This window comes from Mauremys mutica, chromosome 22 (assembly GCF_020497125.1).
Source record: "Mauremys mutica isolate MM-2020 ecotype Southern chromosome 22, ASM2049712v1, whole genome shotgun sequence".
Classification (NCBI taxonomy): Eukaryota; Metazoa; Chordata; order Testudines; family Geoemydidae; genus Mauremys; species Mauremys mutica.
Genome location: NC_059093.1, coordinates 3,091,687 through 3,112,411, shown reverse-complemented (window position 1 = coordinate 3,112,411; position 20,725 = coordinate 3,091,687). Strand labels below are relative to the sequence as shown.

The 20,725-nt window shown below is 48.7% G+C and overlaps 2 long non-coding RNA genes across 2 annotated transcripts in view; one reads left to right on the top strand and one right to left on the bottom strand.

Moving 5' to 3' along the window:
* Nucleotides 1-5,985, top strand: part of LOC123354760 — a 99,409-nt gene extending 93,424 nt beyond the window's left edge. Inside the window, exons 8-9 of the long non-coding RNA XR_006574864.1 lie at nucleotides 4,310-5,079; nucleotides 5,655-5,985. This is a non-coding gene — a long non-coding RNA (uncharacterized LOC123354760). The remainder of the gene's footprint in view (nucleotides 1-4,309; nucleotides 5,080-5,654) is intronic.
* LOC123354761 overlaps nucleotides 3,633-20,725 on the bottom strand; it is a 74,952-nt gene continuing 57,859 nt past the window's right edge. Inside the window, exons 2-4 of the long non-coding RNA XR_006574869.1 lie at nucleotides 13,169-13,442; nucleotides 6,493-6,798; nucleotides 3,633-4,878 (exon numbers count right to left, since the gene is read on the bottom strand). This is a non-coding gene — a long non-coding RNA (uncharacterized LOC123354761). The remainder of the gene's footprint in view (nucleotides 4,879-6,492; nucleotides 6,799-13,168; nucleotides 13,443-20,725) is intronic.

Here is a 20,725-nt window from a genome sequence, read left to right as displayed (position 1 = left end):
GGACTACAAAGAGATTCAAGTCACAGCGCTGGCCAGTTACTACTGAAGGAAAATGGCACAGCCTCCACGCGCTACAACCGGCAAGCCCCCTCAGGCTCTCCTTTCCTTCGGCGCCGGGGCTCGCGCTCGAGAGACTGCAGAGCCCTCTTCGACTCCCTGCTCGTCAGGCGGGGAGAAGGAGATTGACCCAGCGTCTTCCCCTCCCAACCGCTGCTTGCCGGCCACGGCCAGGAACCCCTCAGGTCACTTAGGTGCCTAACCCACTCAGTGTGAGCTGGTTAGGGACCTGCCCAACGCCCCGCAAAACAGCCCAGGGGGAAGAAGGCAGAGGCCTCTCGTGTAACTTTTAACCTAGTGCTTAGGGGCCTTGCCTGGGATGGGGGTCGGGGGCTGCTTCGGGTTCAGCTGGGAAAAGAGACAGTTAAGGCTGGATCTGATAGCGGTCTAGCCAATCATGCCTTGGGTGCAGAATGTGACTCAGGACGTGTTATTCACCCCTTCACGCGATGCAAGAACCGGGGGGGTCACCTGCTGGAATTAGTAGGCGGCGGGTTTAACCCAAACCCCAGGCAGTACAGGCGAGGCTCATCTTACGCGCATTTAACAGGCGCGAATTCAGCTTTGCGCGGTCCTGAAGGAAAGGACAGCCTGAGGGGGCTTGCTCGTTGGAGCGTGTTGAGGCTGTGCCACGTCCATTCAGTAGGAACCGGCCAGTGCTGAGACATGAATCCCTCTGTAGTCCAGTGGCTTGGGTCCTTACCCAGCATGTGGATGATGCAGGTTCAACTCCTTCCTCAGTTCGCTGAGAAGAGACCAGAACAGCCATCTCCTCTCTCCAAGGTGAACGTGCCACCCTGGGCTAAGAGGGGTTCTCATTAGGGCCTGGGGGGCTATGTCTGATTTTTGTCTGCTGCAGTTGTTCCACTTTCACTACATAATCATTGGGCCGTAAGTTCAGCAACCAGCCCTCTGTGGTGTAGTGGGTTGGGGTGGTGGCTAGGCTGGGGTTCAAATCTCCTTTATGCTGCCTGTGACAGGATTTGAAAGTTGATCTCTTACCTGGCAAGTGAATACGCTAAGTGCTGGGCTAGGAGGTATTCCAATGGGCCGGTTCCCTCAGTGTTTCCTATTGAAGGTGGGTCAATGTCATGACATAATTAACCAGTCACTGGGCCACTCCTACACCATGAATCCCTCTGTGGTCTGGTGGTTTGGATGGCTTGTCTCAAAAGCAGCGGATGGGGGTTCAAATCCCCTTTATGCTGGCTGAGCCGGGATTTGAAGGGTGATTGCCTATCTCTCAATCCAATGGCCTAAGTGCCTGGCTAGGAGGTAGTGGGCTCCAGGGTCTCCCTCAGTCCTTTCTGATGAAGGTAGGACACATTCAATAAATATGACAGGAGAATTGGGCCAACAGCTATGTGTGAGTCCCACTGTAGTCCTGTGGTTTGGGTACTTATCCCCAAAGGAGAAAGGTGTGGGTTCAAATCCCGTCCCTGAAATGGGGTGGGTGTCTCAATCTCTTACCGCTCACATGTTCCACTTTAACTATAGATTAACCGGAGCAAGGGAAGCTCTCAAGTCCCTCTGTGGTACGGGGCTTAGGGTGCTTGCTTGGATTGTGGGTGACCCTGGTTGAACTCTTGGCCCTGCGGGGCAGGAGGGCGTCTGGTGGGTGAGAAGAGACCCCTCCTAGCTGAGCAAAAGGCCTGTCACAGGGCCTCTTGCTCTTTTAATTAAAGGGGCTTTTGCTGCTGAGCAGTAAAACCCCCCTCTCTCTCGTCCACCGTGATCAGGATACACGCCCAGGTTGTGGCAGACCCCAGGGCACTCCCCTGCTCTTTTGAGGGGTGTGAACTGGGGGCTGCCACCTCCTGGGGGAGAGTCACTGGTGAGCGATCTCTGTCAGAATCCCCTCTCCATCCCAAAAAGGCAATGGCCTCTTGAGAAAGAGAGGGGGTTCAGACAAGGATGGCCCACCGCGAAGGACAGTCACCTAAGAGGCAGGAAAACCCTGTGCAAATCCCTGCTGAACAAGCAGCTGGGGGATTTGAAGCAGGATCTCCTACAACCCGGGGAAGTATCCTAACCACTGGACTAGAGAGTGAGAGTTGTTTGGAAGCCGGCCCGGAGCATATTTAACTAAAGTGGAAGAGCTTCAACAGGCAAGAAGGAGGCAGGCAACCCCCCCGCCATTACAAAAAGGTCAAGGGACCTACACCAGGCAGGATTAGAACCCTTCTCTCCAGCACCCCAGGCACATAGCATAACTGTCAGCCTACAGAGGGTACTGGGGGAGTGGGAGGCCCAACTACCATTTAATTAAAGTGAAACAGCTTTGAAAGGCAAGAGGGTAGGCAGCCCCAACGCTACCCCAGAAAGACAAGCACACACGCCCCAGGAGAGATTTGAACTCCTATTCCCCCCACTTCAGGCACACAGTCTGATCATCAGACCACAGAGGGGAACTGTAGTGAGCTGCGGCCCAAAGACCATTTAATGAAAGCGGAACAGCTTCCACCCGCAAGAAGGAAGCAGCCCTCATATTGGGGGACCCAAAGACCTACCAGGCCAGTGTTAAACGCTCATCTCAAGGACCTTTTCCGCATCAGCAGACCTGGGGAATTGAACCCACAGCTCACACCTAGGGCCCAACCGCTGGACCATGGCAGGAAGGATACTCCCTCCTTTGCCCAAACAATAGTTCATTAACGTGGAACACCTATGGGCAAAAAAAAAACCAATGGATTTCACCACCACAGCATCAGATGCAGCCCAGAACCACTGGGGATAGCTTTCAAAGGTCTTTGCAACACACCAAGCCAGGATTTGAACCCACAGCACTCACAAGGTGAGCCCATACTCTAACTGCTGGACTACAGAAGAAGGTGCTAAATTGTTTCGCCTAAATAATATTTCATGAAAGTTGAGCAGCTTCACAGGCAAGCCAAAAGGCTCGCAAGATCCCAAGTACCATTTAATTAAAGTGAAACAGTTTTGAAAGGCAAGAGGTCAGGCACCCTCACTTCTTCTCCAGATGGGTAAGAGGACATACACCAGGAGAGATTTGAACCTGGCTCTCATCTATCTATAGTAGAACAGCCTAACCATTAGGCCACCTAGAGAATCTTACAACAGTAAGGCCCAAATACCATTTAATGAAAGTGAAACAGCTTCCACAGGCAAGAGAGAGGCCAACCACAGAGTGCAGAATGTGGAAAGTAGGGAACACTCACCAGGCCTGCTTTAGAGGCTCATCGCAAGTCTTTCTTAGCAGCAGGAGACGGAGAGCAGGGGACTTGAACCCCCAGCACTCCCGCCCAACATGTACAGCCCGACCATGGAAGGAGCGATAGTTTGAGTTTTACACAAACTATATTTAATTTATGTGGAACACCTTCTATAGGCAAAAAGCAATGGACCCACCCACGATTAGGGCACTTACCTGGGCCGTAGATGAGCTCTTTGCAAATTCCTTGTGCTGGGCACACACTCCAACCCCCAGACCACCCAATTTTGCACAGTCAAAGTCATTGCTACTTGCACTAAAAGTTCCATTATAGCTCAAGTAGCAATGACTTTGACTGTGCAAAATTGCACTCTGTTCTAGCCAAATTAACTGGTAATGCTTGCATTAGTGTAAAATTCTCTATCAAACCATGAAGGCTGTCATTAAAAACACTCAAGGCCAAAAAATACAGGGGGTGTGGAAGGAAGAACTCTGCACAGTTAACAACCGAAGAGGATGATTTTCCAATGACTTGCTCCTCGCATCATCCTTTGCACCTGGGCAAAGTGCGTGCAACGCACTGACCACTGTGCCCAGGAGTGAAAAACACCTGAGGGGGAAGGCAGTGGGGAATCTGGCCCCAATGCATCAAGCTGGAGAACTGAATGACAGATCTGCACAAGAATTTCCCTGTTATATAGACCCTGCACACAGCTCCAGTAAATAAAACACAGTCTCTTTGTGCAGGAGGGATCAGGACTGCACATGGCTTCACATTGCTCTGGAAATTCCTCAGCTCCTGGCAGACCTATGGAATTCATACTGGCCTTTGTTTAACACCAGGCAGCACAGAGTCCAGCATGACCTCTTTCTCTCCGGTCACAAAGCCATGCTCAGCTCCCTTGCAGACTTCCCCTCTTCTTGCTGTGTAGGCAGGAGGCGAGCAAACAGCATACATTAACATTTCTTTAATTCTATCAGTGCTTCTGAAATACACTGCGTCACAACTCAATGGGTTTCAAACCGGGTGAACTGTCAGGCTTATTCAGAAATGCCATTTCTACTTTGTTTCCTTAACAGGACGAGTGTCTGGGCCATTCTGGGTGTCAGCAGTGGCTGCGGCTCACTCCATTTTCTGGAACCACGGCACGTCTGCTCCAAGCACTTTTTCTGTGCCCAGCACTCACACCGACTAATGAGAATTTCTCTGGACATGCAAATAGGCTTCATCATAATAGATTGCAGACTAGCCTTCCTAGCTAATAGTAGCTCTACCTGGTCCCCAGCTAATTGGTGCATTTTCAGTGGCCACTGCTCTGCAGGGTGAATGGACATTGGCTAAAGACCAGGGCTGGGTGTCAGGCTTCCTGGGTTCTAGTTTTGGCAGTGCCACAGACTCATGGTGAGAAGTTGGATAAAGTCATACAATCCCTCTGTGGTGGAGGGTAGCTTTTTTTTCTAAGCCGTTCCCTGTGCTAAGCTCTGTGGTATCTCCATGCTCATCTTCCCCATCTGCAGAGTAGATACGATACCTAAGAGGGCTATATGAGTCTGCAATAAAGGTTGTTAGAGCACTAGAGGGTCTCCAAATGGATGAGACGAACAAAGTGCCATTGAGACAGTCCTGGAGTCTTCACTTTCCAGCTGCCCTGCAGGGAAGAATTTGATCCAGTGGATGCTAGGTCTCCAGGATTGCTTTAGTAACAAAGCAAAACAGGAACTTTACTGGGTCGCAGTCCAAAATACACATCAATCATTAGGCAAACAGCACCCAACCACCTCCCCAAGACAGCACTGTGATGTTTTCATGGCACCTAAAATCATTTGGAAGGATGATTTTACAAACAGACGTGAGTACCATGGGGCTGGCCCAGTGCCTATTGCAGCCAGTGGAAAGACTCCTCTGAATTTCAATGGGCCTTGGATCTGGGGTATAGTCTGCAGCCCTTTGCTTGAGTAGGAGGTCTAGAGTTGGTGTGGTGACAGCTGCTCACTGGAGGCTGTATTACCCTGCTCTGGGAGCTCATTCAAGACCAGCTACAGCTACTGAACCGTGCCCAGCAGTCTAAGCAGTTATTACGATTTATCTGCTATAGTCTTGTAACACCTAGGAGCCCCAGTCCTGGAGCAGGACCCCCTTGTGCTAGGCACTGGACAAACCCAGAAGAAAAAGATGGTCCTTGCCCAACAGTCAATCTTGGGGCATGGGGAGGGAGGCAGGGTTGCCAGCCTGTATCCTCATGAGAAGATCCTAACGGGCTCTTTCCACAGCAACTGAGCAAGGAACACCAGCTGCAGAAACCTACTTGTGAAATTAAAATAGGAAAATCAGGGGATGGGTATTTTTTGTGCCTGGGTGTTAATGGTCACATTTTGTTATGCCAGCTCTTTCATGGCTAAAAGCTTCTCTCTTTCTCTTCCACAGGGGGAATTGAGATCCTGGTTGCATTTTCCCTAACACACAAATTCTGTTGTTGCTGGAATGCTGTCTTAGTTACTGGGCTTTGGGGTTTTTTATTTTAATTCAGGCAGATCAGTATGGGGGAGTTGTCTATTAATAGGTGTTCCAGGAAGCTTAAGCAACTCAAGCAGAAGAAAACCAAAAGAAACTAAAGAGGTTCTGATGGAAGAATGTGCTGAAATCAAATGGGGCTTAATTAGGAGAACATGACTTTCCTATTAATGCTCCCCATCCATGTGACACAGGGAAAGAGAGAGGAAAAAAACTGCCAAAGAGCTTATTTGTTTTGCAATTACCGATGAAATAAAAAATTACTTGGTCTAATTAGACCTCTTTTAGTAAGAGAACCATGCAAAATAAACTCCATTTCATTATCAATTCCAACACAATTCTCTCTTGCGCTTTATATGTTTAAGTGAAAATGGGGAGGGTCAATTTGCTATGTAAATTTCCACAAATTTGGCTAAACTAAAACGATTAACCTAATATGTATGCAAATTATCTTAATTGATGACTTCTCTTGGTAACTTTAAAGCGAGGGAGGGGGTTGGGGAAATTATTCCAATTGTGACAATTCTCTAAAGCATTTCTTTGCGCAATACAGAAATTATATCTTGACAAATTAAAGAGAATATAATGAAATCAGATTAATTAATGCCAAGACCAATTAGCACATGCAAAGAGAGGGAGATTTGGGGAATCAAGATTTGCTATTAGATGATTCCAAGAACTCATCAGCCTTCACAAAGATAGCTATATATATATTTCCATTATGCAGACAATTAGCAAACTCCATGCTTACGTTTCATTTGCTTTTGGAATGCACAAAAAGGCCAAATGCTGGAACATGGAGCAAATCTGGAATGAAAAGTAATTTTCCCCATGGAAATGTGCATGGAATCCTCATCCTTCAACTGCTGAGGCAGCTGCCGGGCTGTGGCACAGCTACTGCGAGTGAATCCGAGGGTGAGAGTAGTAGACGCTGTCTGCTGCTTCCCTGCATATGTGCACGTTTGGTCCAGTGAATCCAGAAGATAGATTGATTCATTAGCCTGCCTACATTTGCCGATAGCCCATGGTGAACCGTAGATCTGCTGCCTTTGTCCCCCTGTATAGATTACACACATTTGAAAACTATTATTGTGCTTTATAATGTGGTCCACAAACAATTTCTCTGCCACTGATCCATCCAGCCCAGCATCCCAACTCTGGCAATACTCACTACCTGATGTGGAGGAAGACGAAAAGCAAAACACATTGAGTCTGCCCAGCTATTTGATGTTATACCATGGTGCGGTGGAAATGTCTTCCTGCCCCCCTAACAGTTTATATTTTTAACCATGAGGATCTATGCCCCTTGTAATTTTTATCACAGCTAAGGTCATTATTCTTATGCATATGGGTTTCTAGCCCTTTATGGGAACTTGCTAAGATATTTGCCCTAATAACATCCTGCTGCAGCTAGTTCCACAAGTTAATTATTCAAAGCATATACACACACATTTATCCCAATAAACTTTCCTAAGAAATGCAATTGAAAGTTGTATTTCTATCACCTGTTTCTGGTGATAACAGAAGCATTACAACACAATGAGAGACTGAATTGGAGGGGAACTGTTAGTTAAACATAGATATACTAGTAGAGGAACCAAAGGACCCAAGTCTTTGTTGCATTGTACCTTGTGAAATTATTTACACCAGTGCGAGGTGCCCTGCACAGGTACATGGCAATGGAGAATGAGGTGCAAGGCTTGATTCTGTATAAATCGGGAGAAAATGCACTGAAGCCAGGAGATTTGCATTGCTGTAAAACTGGGGTGAGTGAGATTATAATCAGATGCCAGAAGTAAACATCAGGAATGTATATCCAGCACGATCCCCATTCCTTCCTGTCCCCCTTAATGCACTTCTCTTCGTCTGATTTGATCTCCATTAGATCTTCCTCTGTTGTTCTGATATCACGTTAAACGAGGGGCCCCGTATCAGCATGTTTTGCAGCAGCCTCAGAAGCGGAGATTCTTATTCAATATGGTCGAGTTCCAAGCTGAGCTTTATCTCCATAGCCATGGATTGAATCGTTACAGCCTGCAACGGGCTCTTACATTTCATGACATGTCAATCCTGGGCTGGCGCTCTCCCGGGGGGACGTGGCACTGTGCAGCCTCCCTGCGGCTGATTGAAGAGCAGCTTTGATGGACTCTGAAGTGAGTTGTGTTTGGTCTGCTCCCCATGGAAGAAGGGCGGTAGCCGTTGCAGGGTCTAGCTGGAGGTGGGGAGACTGGTGTGGCGAAAAAACTGGGGCAAGATGCAAAGGCCTTTGCCCAACAAGGGGGGAGGGGGCAACAAAAAGATCAAACATCCCTTCTCTAACTTGCAACACAGCCACCCTAGAAATCGCATCAGCCAGAGGGCGGGGAAGACAAACATCTATCCCTGAGCAACAGTGTTACTGTGTGTGGAGTTGGGAGCACTTTGTGTTGGCAGACAAGACGTCCTGACTGATGTCCGTGGCAAGGTACGGAGGGGTAAAGCATGGCTGAATTTAAGGAGAAAAAGCATTTTCACAAGGTAGAAATAAAGGCCCTGGTCCAGCAAAGCATTACGCATGTATTTAAATATGTGACCGATTCCATTAAAGTCCTCAGGACTGCTCTTGTGTCTAAAGATGAACACGAGTTTCAGAGCTTTGCTGGACTGGGGCCAAACTGGACAAACCGCCTTGACCCTGTGCTCGGGGGTCTGACTTTCACTGTCTCTCTGCAACTACTGCGTACCCCAGGTCTCTCTTGGAGAACATTAATTACTTTCACACTGACAGCGATGACTACAATTTCTCTTGACCACCACTATAAAATGCACATGATGCAATGAAAATACAGTAATTACCAGCAACGCTGCATGTAATATCCTTCTTGTGTCGCTTCTCTCTTGTTGGTAATAAAGCTACATAACGAATTAACTGTAAGGGAGGGCCCGTTTATTTACTTTGTAATTAGACTGTGCTGGGAAATGCTTAATAAAAAATGTCACAGGGAAGGGCATAAATTACTGATTGTCGAATATAACACGGTCTCAGCATAGCACGCCGGCTCCTTCCAGCAATACGTTCTGATTCTTTTGGAGACGGGCTATAGCATTCAGCTTTCCAGGGGGGTGGGACTTTGGTGACTCCCCTTTAACAGCCAGCAGGGTCATGATGCCTGGTCTATCCATGTTCATTTCTTATCTGGTCTCCATTACAGCAGTGCCTGAGTCCTTCATAATCTAGACTGTTCTTAGCCTCACAGCCCCCTGCGGAGGCAGGGAGCGGCTATTATTCCCATTGCACAGACTGCAAACTGAAGCTCAGACACACAAAGTGACTTGATCTAGGTCATGCCGGGAGTCTGTGACAGAGCAGCAAATTGAAACCAAGTCTCTTGAGTACCAAGCTATTATGTTAACCCCTGGGCCTTCCTTCCTCTCTACTTCTGTTGAGCAGGAAGGAAGAGGCCTCCGACAGACAGTCACACAATGCGAGGCTTAGCCTCCAGTCACCCAGTGGCTCACAGTTGCTCCTTCACAGCTCCCAGCCCCTTCCTGTGTGAGTAAGGGATGGTGACAACAACCAGCTGCTGCCATCTCCCTCCACACCCTCAACAGGCTGGTCTGCTGTTGCAAGGTATAATGCTGTTGCATCAGCTGCAGGCCTGAAGTGTGTTGCAGCCCTGGGCAGAATGCCAGGAAGCAGGAGGGGTGTGAGGTCCCAGTGGAGACAGGGGCGGCTCTACAAATTTGGCCGCCCCAAGCAGTCATGCCCGGGAGGCGCCCCCGAGCCGCGGGAGTAGCGGACCTCCCGCGGGCATGACTGCGGAGGGTCCGCTGGTCGCGCGGCTCGGCTGGACCTCCCGCAGCTGCAGGCGGTTCGCTGGTCCGGTGGCTCTGATTGAGCTGCTGCAGGCATGCCTGCGGGAGGTCCAGCCGAGCCGCGGGACCAGCGAACCGTCCGCAGTCATGCCTGCGGCAGGTCCACTGGAGCCGCCAGCTGAGCGTCCCCTCCGCAGTCATGCCTGCGGCAGGTCCGCTGCTCCCGGGGCTCCGGTGGACCTCCCGCAGGCATGACTGCGGCAGGACCGCCGGCCCAGCCTGCCGCCCCCCCCGGGAAAGGGCCGCCCCAGGCGGGTGCTTGCCCCGCTGGGCTCTGGAGCCGGCCCTGAGTGGAGATACATTAGACCTGAATGAATTACCAACACAGTAGCTTCTGCAACTGTACTTGAGCAAAAACAGAAGATGCATGAGTATTGTTCTTGGGTTTAATCTGTGGAACTGGCAGCCACTGGATACTGTTGAAGCAGATAGCCTGGAAGGATTCTAAAGGACCTGAAGCTTTTATACATATGAGAGCAGCATTAGGTAAGGTTAAAAACACAACCCTTAGATCCCCTCTTTACACTCTCTGCACCCGTAACACAACATCACATGAGTGGGTCCCAGTCCTGCAACATCCTGCGGGCGATGGTTTTGGGGGTTTCTGTTTTGGTTTGTTTACTTTCAGAGCTGTGTAACAGTCCTCGCTTGGCCTTTGCTTGGGAAGTGTGGCCTAGTGGTCATGGCTGCAACCCGTGGCTGGCAGGGGGGTTGTTGGTAGGGGAGCCTGGGTCCTCTCACTCCACCGGGCTCTGGTCCAGAGCCCTTTCGGCTACTAGTGGTCTGGCAACCGAAGCTAAGGCTGCCCTTCCTGGGCCACTTCCTCTCATCCCTCTCCGCGCAGGGGTCATCTTAGTCCAAGTCTTTCCCCTACTGGGGGAGTCCAAATCAAGACAATAAGAGGGGATTACCAGTGTCCAGGGTCCATAGGCAGGGGAGGGGGGGATACTTCCCTCACGGATTGTTTCTGGGGTGGGTCCTCCCTTCCCTCAGGAAGGGCCCTTTGCGGCAGTTGTGTCAGAGACTTCACCCTTCTCTCTGTGCTGCATTGCTGGATCTGTGGGTTGCAGGTCTGCTCTCTTCCAGATCTGCCCCCAAATGAGCTGTCTCCCATCTGTTAATTCCTCCACCAGATGGAGCATTTGCTGCAGGTGTGGTGGGGTGGGGCTGGCTGGGCTCAAAATAATCCCTTAACCCCCTGGTTGCCCAGTGTGTGGTTTGTACACCCCACCACAAGCTGCCATACTGTGTCAAACCACGGTCCATCTTGCCCAGTATCCGGTCTTCAGCAGTGGGCCATGCCAGAGCTTCTGGAGGAATGTACACAATAGGGCAATTATGGAATGATCCACCCATCTTCCACAGATCCTAGCACAGATCCTTGGAGGACCCTGATATTCACCTTTCTCCACTGTGAAAACTGACCATTTATTTCTATGCTTTGTTTCCTGTCTTTCAACCACTTACTGATCCATGAGAGAACCTTCCTTCTTATCCCATAGCTATTTAGTTTCCTTAAGAGCCTTTGGTGAGGGATCTTCTCAAAGACATCCTCAGAATTCAAGTACACTATATTGACTGGATCACCCTTGTGCACAATGCTAGTTGACTCCCTCAAAGAATTCTAACAGATTGGTGAGGCATGATTTCCCTTCATAAATTCCATGTTGATGCTTCCCCAGCAACTCACATTTGTGTGTCTGATAGCTCTGTCCTTTACTATAGTTTCGATGAATTTGCCTAGGACTGAAGTTAGGCTCGCTGGCTGGTAATTGCCAGGATCTCCTCTGGAGCTCTTTTTAAAAATCAGTGTTACATTTAGCTACCTTCCAGTCATCTGGTCCAGACTTGCCTCTTCTCTTAGGAACCTGCAAGTTTGGTCAGGTAAATTCCAGACACCACTAGCTGCTTGTAACTGTGGGCAACAAAGAAGGGAGAAGAGAAGACAGGTTTTCTGGTGACCTTTATTGTGCATGGTGACCAGATACCACAGTAATGGGTGCAAGATCAGCTTAAATTCAATTGCATGGAAAAGGCATTCCTTTGAAGCACGAGGTTGCAGGCTTCAGGATACCAGACTGGCTGAACTTATGGTCTGCTCAAGCCTGAAAAGTCCAAACTTCCAAATAATTGAGTCTCTTTAGAGGACTGACAACTAGGTCAGTATTGTATGATGAAGTGCACTCAGAGACGGGAATTTTCTGAAGGCATTATCTGAGCTGTTAAGATATTTGAACCATTGAATGAGCGTTATTGTAGGCATTATGTTACCATTCTGCTAAAGTTCACGTCTCCAATGCATTACCTCACTCTTGCCATTCAGAGGAGGGAGAAAAAAAGGTCACATAAAAAAGAAAGAATGAAAGAAAGAAAAAGAAAAAAAAAGACGGTGGGTCCAGACAGCATTATAACCTGCCTGCTGCCGGATGGGAAATGCTCTTTATGAAGTGGCAAGTAACCTTCAATCAGAGGGTGCAGGCAGGCTGATCCCTCTGCACCCAGCTGCAGAGGATTCAGACTCTGGCTCCAGCCCAGCTAATGGGATCCGAGCAGGAAATGAAGCAGGGAGCTTTATAAGAGTTTACGGCTTTGAAGCAGAAGATGGAGAGCAGGAGTCCAAATGAGCCAGGCAGCATTCTCCCTGCTGACTCTGGGGTCTTGCTGTTCTTGTTCTCTGGCTGCCGCACGCACCGGTAAACAATTGGAAAAGGCTTCCTGATACTGGACTCACAGAGACTGACGGGTCCTTCTCCCCTTCTTTTAGCACCTCTGAATGGAGTTGGAGAATTGGTTGTTTGTGAAACTAAGAAGCTGAGCTCCATCAATGGTGCAAAGCAGCACATTGCCTGCCTCCCACCCCCAGCTCTCCCAGTGTCCCTCAAGTACAGACCCGCATCCCACTGCCATACCAGCCCTGGGTTTGCCCTGCCCAGCTCTGCCAACTGGGAGCAAGAATTGGGTATCTGATGCTTCTGGAAAGGGTACACTCCAGGCACTGGCATTGCCTCATCAGACTATGCTCACTGGTTGATGCAGCACAGTCACGCCCAAGAAGTGCCAGTTTCAAAGTGGTGCCTCCAGAAGACAGGCAGGGACAATGGAGGCCTTGAGTGGCGGATGTGACTGTTGGCAACAGAACAGCACCTTCTGGCTCCTGCCCTCATGTGCACTCCGAAGGGGCGTTTGCTCGCCCATGGCCACAGCCCAGTTCCATGCAGAGCCTGCTCCTCGCTTCCCTGCCAATATGTGTCTGGATAGCTCCTGGCCTGAGTGACGCCGAGCACGTCTCATGCCTTATGGAGAAGGAGTGGAATGATTCATAAAGAAGCTTCAGGAAGGATGTAGAAAGCAGGGGATGTGTGAGGAGTCAAGCACCGCGCACACACACACATATACACACACACATACATATATGGAATTGCATGGCTCTGGTGGCTTTCAAGGAGAGGTTTGCCCTCCTCCCTCTCTTCCCCCAAAACATAGCAGAGCCTGCAGGGTTGCAAAATGAAACCTTTTGCTCCATTTATTTCACTGCGATTGACTCCATACTGTGTATCCCAGTTTACTGGTACCTTGATAGCAAAGCAGGTTCTTTCCATCTCATTGGCATTATGCATGAGCTAAGATACAAAATGAGCAAACATGCTGGTTGGATAAACACCCTGAAGAGGTTCTTTCTTTCTTTCTTTCTTTCTTTCTTTCTTTCTTTCTTTCATTTTTCTCCTCTTCATTTTTTGGCACAGTTCATCATCCTAAACAGCAGCAGCAAAGAAGTGCTTTGTCTTCCAATCACCAGGATAATTCATTCTCTCTCTCCTCCCTCGGTTTTCAGCACTATTTGTTAAACTGTAAAACATTAAAGAAGGGGGGAAAATGATGTGATTTTTCAACTTTGCCTCTCTAATGCCTTAGTTAATTGAACTCATCAGCTAAAATCATTTGTGGAGGGGATGTTGGGGAGGGGGAGAAAAAATAGAAGGAACCGATCATATGCAGGGGAAATAACTCAGATGTGAAAATACTTCAGACTAGGAGATTGCACTATTTATTCACACAACTGTCCTGCTGTGCCTCTGAAATACAGTGATTTAATGAGATGCTGCAAAGGTATTTGTTATTAAGAAATTCTGTCTCTGGTTATTCTCTTCTGTATGATTATGATGGAGCCCAGCAGAAGTTCTGACTCGGCGCATTATTAAAGATTTAGAGGTTTGCTTCCCCCTTTCTTGCTTCTGTCTCAGAAGATTTTTTTTTAACTTTTTGAAACCAAAATTAACTATTGTACAAGCTGAAGGGGGCTTGTTTAACGCAGATGCTGAGCAAGCGTTAAGAAGAAATTAGAAAGGCATTCGTGTTAACAGACGTTGCTCTTCTCTGCCTTCGATCTGCGATGAGCGCGGTTGGGTAGCCCCAATCCACCTAGAGCCAAGAAGGAGGAGCAGGAGGTAGAGGCTGAATGGCGTTCGAAGACAAACATTCAGTTCCTGCTGCCACCAAAGCACTAAGCTCTGGTCATCCCCTGGGCGGTGGCAACAGCAAAGCCACCACCTGAGCTGCCCTGGCTAAGCCCCTCTCCCCAGTCTGTGCCACTGTGCAGTCATTTGGTGAGCAACTGCGGCTTTCAGAGGTCTAAATCCCAGCTCTCTTCTTCCCCTAATTCCACCTGTGTGACCACCTTACAAAGGCGGTGTCGTTATTACTGTAATACAGCAGCACCCAGAGACTCCAACCAGGGCCTCATGTGCCAGTCGCCGCACAAACACACCGTGAGAGACAGCCCCCTGACACTCTGGATGGACAAGTGAGACAAAGGGTAGGAGGCGAAACAGAGGGGCAGAGAGGGGAAGTGATTGGCACAAGGTCATATAAACAGGTCCATGGAAGAGCTGGCTCCTACTCCTATGCTCTGTCCATTGGACCACACTCCTCTCTATCATAAAAGTCAGCATTTGGCCTCTTCACGGGATTGGATAAGCATTAAGCCAGTGGTTGGCAACCTGCTCCCTACAGGCGGCCCGTCAGGGTAATCTGCTGGTGGGCTGCCAGACAGTTTGTTTACATTTGCATGGCCGCCCACAGCTCCCAGTGGCCGTGGTTCACCCTTCCCAGCCAATGGGAGCTGCAGGAAGTGGCGTGGGCCACAGGCTGCCCACCACTGCATTAAGTACTACAACCCCTGGCAGGCAGGGAGCTATGATCCTCTTTGTGTAGATAGGTGAGCTAGGACACACAGAGGGTAAATAACTTGACCAAGGTCACAGAAGAAGTCAGTGGCAGAGTCAGGGTTGGTGCACAAGGGTTTCTGGCTCTGAGTCCCATGCACAGACCTGTAATGTGATGCTCCTATGCAAATACCTTTACCTCGCAATTACCTTGAATTTGCCCACCCTGCATAAACCAAAGAGCCAGGCAAAAGAGAGAGTACTAGGCCACTAAGACACACTGCCCTGTTCCCAAAATCACTCTGAGATTGCCAAACACGAGAGCATAAAGCAGGCCTGCACAACATGCGGCTCGCGTGGGCTCACTGTGTGGCCCGCAGGGGGTGAGTAGGCAAGTGGCGGGTGAGGGAGGGGGCTGAAGAGGCAGGCGGACAGTGGCGGGGGGTGAGTAGGCGAGCCGGGGGGGTGGGGGGCCAAGGAGGCGAGTGGGCGGGCAGTAGTGGGGGGTGAGGAGGCGAACCAGGAGGGGTGGGGGGCCGAGGAGGCGAGTGGGCGGGCAGTGGTGGGGGGTGAGGAGGCGAACCAGGAGGGGTGGGGGGCCGAGGAGGCGAGTGGGCGGGCAGTAGTGGGGGGTGAGGAGGCGAACCAGGAGGGGTGGGGGGCCGAGGAGGCGAGTGGGCGGGCAGTAGTGGGGGGTGAGGAGGCGAACCAGGAGGGGTGGGGGGCCGAGGAGGCGAGTGGGCAGGCAGTGGTGGGGGGTGAGGGGCTGAGGAGGCGAGCGAGGAGTCAGTGGTTGACCTGCTCTACTGATCTGGTCTGGCTCCCATCCCGTCTCCAAGGGTTGCAGCTGTCTGGAGGTGCTGCCTTCCACGCCTTCCTCAGTCACACCTCGTTCATTCAACAGGGCAGTTAGGGGAAGATCTTATTCTACTTCTAGCAAAAAGACATTTTTCTTTTACCTTAATTATACTACCTTAGGGGCCTGCTATAACATATTACCAAGGTTCAATACCACTGTTTCGGTGGGACAGCGCTGGGGAAGGAGGGTTTGTTTTCGCGGGGTGGGCGATGCTGGGGGGGGTGAGTATTTCGGGGGGGCTTGGTGGTGCTGGGGGGTGTTGTGTTTCAGGGGGGCTTGGCGGCGCTGGGGAGGGTCGGCGGCGCTGGAGGGGTTTGGCCCTCAGCTGTTTTCTTTGGAGTAATATGGCCCTCGCCGCTTTACGAGTTGTGCAGGCCTGGCATAAAGAATGGCACAAACATCCCCAGTGAAAGCAAAGTCATTATCGGTACCACGTCGAAAACATTGTTCTCTTCCTTCTTCATCTGGCTGAGACATGATCAATTAGCTCCCAGTAATTGAGTGTCAAGTCTGCCCTCAGGCCTGGTCTCCCACGCGAGTAATTCAGACCTGGCACCAGCTCACATTGTCTTGTAGCCGCTGGGAGAAACTTGTGGGCGACTTGGAATTTCAGCAGCAATGTGAGTCTCCCGCCATCTGGCAGGGACTCTGCAAACCCGGCCCCATCTCTGCTGTGCCAGATGCACTACAGAGAAGGAGAATGGGCAGGCTAGTCCATCAATACTACGGGAGAGGACAAGACAATGGGGGAGGTATTTATACTGTTGGCTCAGACACATGCACGTGCATGTACACACGCGTTCACTGCATACATGCACACCCTCCTTGGTTCCCATTGCTCTCCCCAGGCCTCACCCCTGGCTTTCAGGCGGCAAGTCAGACTCTCACTGATACGTGAACATAGGTAAATCAGAAGAATTTGGTTCTCACCTTGACTGCAAAGAGGCTGCCAGCACAAAGTCATCATTTGGATCCAGCAGGATCTGTGATGTTGCAGAAATCTCCTTGTGTAAGACAGAGAGGGACTGCACTATCCCAGACTTCAGAGTGACAGGTATTGTTAAACATGGACCTTTCCATAATGATTACTGTGGTTTATTAAGATCTTATGATATAAGTAGAATTTTCCAAGCCCTGAGCTCATCCTGGTGGGGTGCCGTGTGGGGGTTTTATCACACCAGACTCCCCACGTCTGACAGTCACGACAGATCCCCATTTGACTGTTAATCCGCAAGGCCATCTCTGATTCTCCCATTCAGTTCCTCATCGTGGACTAGAGATGGCCAGAAAAGTTGTGTAGAAAAAAAAAATTCCACCAGAAAACGCTGTTTTAGCTAAATCAATTTATTTTGCAAAATTGTATCAATGTTCACAATATTTAGTTTTAAAAAACTGGAAAAAATGCATTTTAAAAGATCAAAATATCCTGATTTGACACTGTTGAAATGAAAGGTTTGGATTTCGACATTTCAAAGCAACTTTTCATTTTGAAATTTACTTTATTTTCTTTTTTAAAAAAATGTAAATTAAAAAGGGTCAAAATCACCACAAAGCATATCAAAATTATTGAAACTAAATGTTTTGATTGACCAGAAACAAATGTTGTTGTTGTTGTTTTTCGTCATTTTGTTTCATGAAATGTTTTGAAATTTTGGCTATTTGTCCCAATTTACAATGGGAAAAAAATTCAAAATCTTAAAATGTTGAACAGGATGGAAAATCCAAGTATTGACCAATGAGATCATGGAGTCCTCTCAGTGTCATGCCACTGGGTGAAGGAAGCTCCTGGGATGCGCTGTGTCATGAAGCACTGAAGGACTGGGTTGTCTAGGTTTAGGATTTTATTCTCAGAGCCAGGCCTCACCTCAGATGTACTGGTGAGAGGTGCCAATAACTAGCAGAGGAAGCTTGGAGAAGCCAGCCAGGAACTCCTGAGCTCTCTGCCAGTGACTCACGCCGTGACCTTGGATGCAAATATATTTTAATGATCTAAGGCCGTGATTGCAGCTCCGCGATGCGTGCCCTGCAACTCACTCCATACCAAATGGAAGGAATGAGTCCAATACCTTCCCTCCAAAATATGATGGCTGCCCTCTAACAATCAGACCTCCCCAGCCTGCTGTACCATGGAAACTACAAGCTGCTGCTTCTGCATCTGACCCACAATGGAAGGGAAGGATAGCCTTGTCACTGGGACCTGAGATTGACTTACAGGAGATCTGAATTCTGTTTCCAGCTCGGACACTGACTTCGCGTGCAACCTTGGGCAAGTCACTTAATCTCTCTGTGCCTCAGTTCCCCCATCTGCACAAAGAGAAGAATACTTATTTTCTCCCACCCCTTTTTTATCTTGCCTAGTTAGATTAGGGCAGACATTGTCTCTTCCCATGTGTATGCACGGTGCCAAGCACAACAGAGCCCTGATCTCAGGTGGAGCCTCTGGGTGCTGCTGCAAAACAAATAAATCATAATAATGAAGAGCTTCTGCTGAGTCCCTTCTCCCTGACAATTTCAAAGACACTCCATGCAGCAGGTCTGCTCTGGTTTCTCTGCCGGAGCAGAGTGTTTCCCCTTTCAAGTTACTTGAGCACTGCCATTTCTCCGAGGCTAAGCAGCGCTAATGGAGAAAGCATTCCAAGTTTCATTTTCCTCTGTAATGGAAAATGCAAGAGCGAGATTTCAGTCTGTGAGCACTTGTATGAAAAAAACAAATATCTTTATTGGCACTGGACAGCCTGCCAATCAGCTACGAAATTGCTGGCTTCTCTCTCTCCCCTGAAGGAATGCCTCTGCATACAAAGCTATGGAAAAACTTCAGGGCCTGGAGGATAAAAGGCCCCTTCTCTGCCCGTCGTTGAGTGATTTGCAATGCATTGCTTCAGCATAATTTCCATCTCTACTGCTCACAAAGGAAGCTCTGTTGCTATCTGTGAGTTTAATAATTTCTATTCCCTACACCTTGCATTCATAATGCATCTTTCGTCACTCCAGCTCATGCTGTCCGCCCGCTCTGTGACTCCGCCTGAGCTCTACCTTTTAGTTAGGGCTAAAAAAGGAACAAAAATAGAGTCTTAACATTCAAAAGACATCTCACAGCAGGTTGTAGGGGATGATGCTCATTCTGGAACAAGAGGGAAGGTGCAGCCACTCAGCAATGTGTCCCTTCCTCCCTAGCCCCAGAAGTGTGGGGCCCCACATTTTGCCCTGAAGATAGTGTCATCTCAGAGCCACACCTAATTTCCATACAATTGAGCAGACTGCAGCACCATCCTCTTTAACACACCAATGCTAATACACTGCCCAGTGGGAACGTGCACCATCTTGATCCAGGCAGAGGCTGGAGAATCATATGCTGGTCTCTGTGGGGTGCAGACCGTTCTATTTAAAATGAGGATGGGCAAGGTGTCATATTATAGTGCACTGTGGGTTTCCTGTTTGCCAGCCTTGCTCAAACAATCAGCAACAGACAGGAACCAGAAGGGAGGGAAGAGGAAGTAATGGTTCAAGCTAGTTAATTAATTAAGATCAAGAGGTAATTTGATTAGTGTGTAAGTACCTTCACAGGGAGAAAATACCAGGTACTAAGGGGCTCTTTAATGTAGCAGAGAAAGGCATAACAAGAACCAATGGCAGGAAGTTAAAGCCAGATAAATTCAAATTAGAAATAAGGGACAATTTTTTAACAGTGAGGGTTACTAACCACTGGAACAAACTAACAAGGGAAGTGGTGGATTCTCCATCTTGTGATGTCTTCAGATCAAGAGTGCAGGCCTTTCTAGGAGAGATTCTTTAGTCAAATACAAGTGAGCAAGCTCAGGACAGGGATAACGGGGTGAAATTCTCTGGCCTGTGCTATACAGGAAGTCAGACTACTCTACTAGCTCCTCCTGGCCTTAGTATCTATGAATTGTCTGAGCTGTTCACCTCTGGTGTCTTGTGTCTCACAGGATAGGATTTGCCTGGACCAGTCTTTGTTCCGATTTTTATAGATTGATATTTCTTGCACTTCTATCTCTCGTCATGATTTTTCAAAGTGCTTTCTTCTGTCCATGTTGTATAACTTTGTGTTTCCATTAAACGTCCTCCCAAGTCCTTTGGGATTCTATTCAGGTTCTTGTCCCTCTCTCATCACCCCAGGATCTGAGCACCTCCTGTTTGTGCACAAGCCACGTGACTAACATCTGTCATGTGTGATTCTCTCTTTCTCCCCTTTCCTCTCCAAGGAGAAAATGATGTGATTTTCTTTTCATTTAAGATAGCATTTATTTATTTCATGTCTGCGGTCCTGTGTGTGTGTGTTATTGAAGGCAAGCTCAAACACATGCACATGGACTGGACAGTGATTTGAGGCAGTTCTTAATTTCTCCAGAAGTCGGTCCCATAGCTTTGTACCAGCCCCAGAGAAAGCTCTGTCTCCTAAACAAACAAGCTGTACCTTTGCTGGGGACAGTTCCATGGCACCCGGGGAGTGGATTTCTCAACCATGGCCTTCATCCTGCAGCTTAAGGCAATACTGGGCCTTGAATTTAACTTGCTCTTCTGTGGGCAGACAGCTGAAAGGTGCTATCTATGTATACGATATCATTAAATATTAGCTATTAAACTGGCATGTCTCAGATTGAGTTGTTGGTTTCTGCACAAAATTAATGGTGGCATTTAGAATAGCTGAATAGTCTCTGCTGAGCGGAGGAAAACATATTGTCTAAAGACTGTTTAGTTCCAAGCATAGCCTGAGTCGATGTAACTGGACTCAACCCTTTCCAACGTGTTACAGTGAAACAAACACACACACAATTAAAGTGAAAGACGCGCTTGTTAGAGGGTACAGTCACTTGGCAGCAAAGGTTTTTAATTGGACACATCGCTCTGCATCTGAGCCCTTCCCTGTCTGTTCTGCCCACTCATTACAAATGGAAACTAGCAAAACAGAAACACAGAGACTTAAGTGATTTCAATATATGGGAATATTTGCCTATGTTCCATGCATTGTGCATCTGCATGGTGTCAGTTACCCCCTCCTCGCTTGTTCTTTCACACACACAAATCCTGGAGAGAGATTGGGAATAGAAACCTTCTTTGCCAACATCCCTGGCTCCGAGACAGTGACA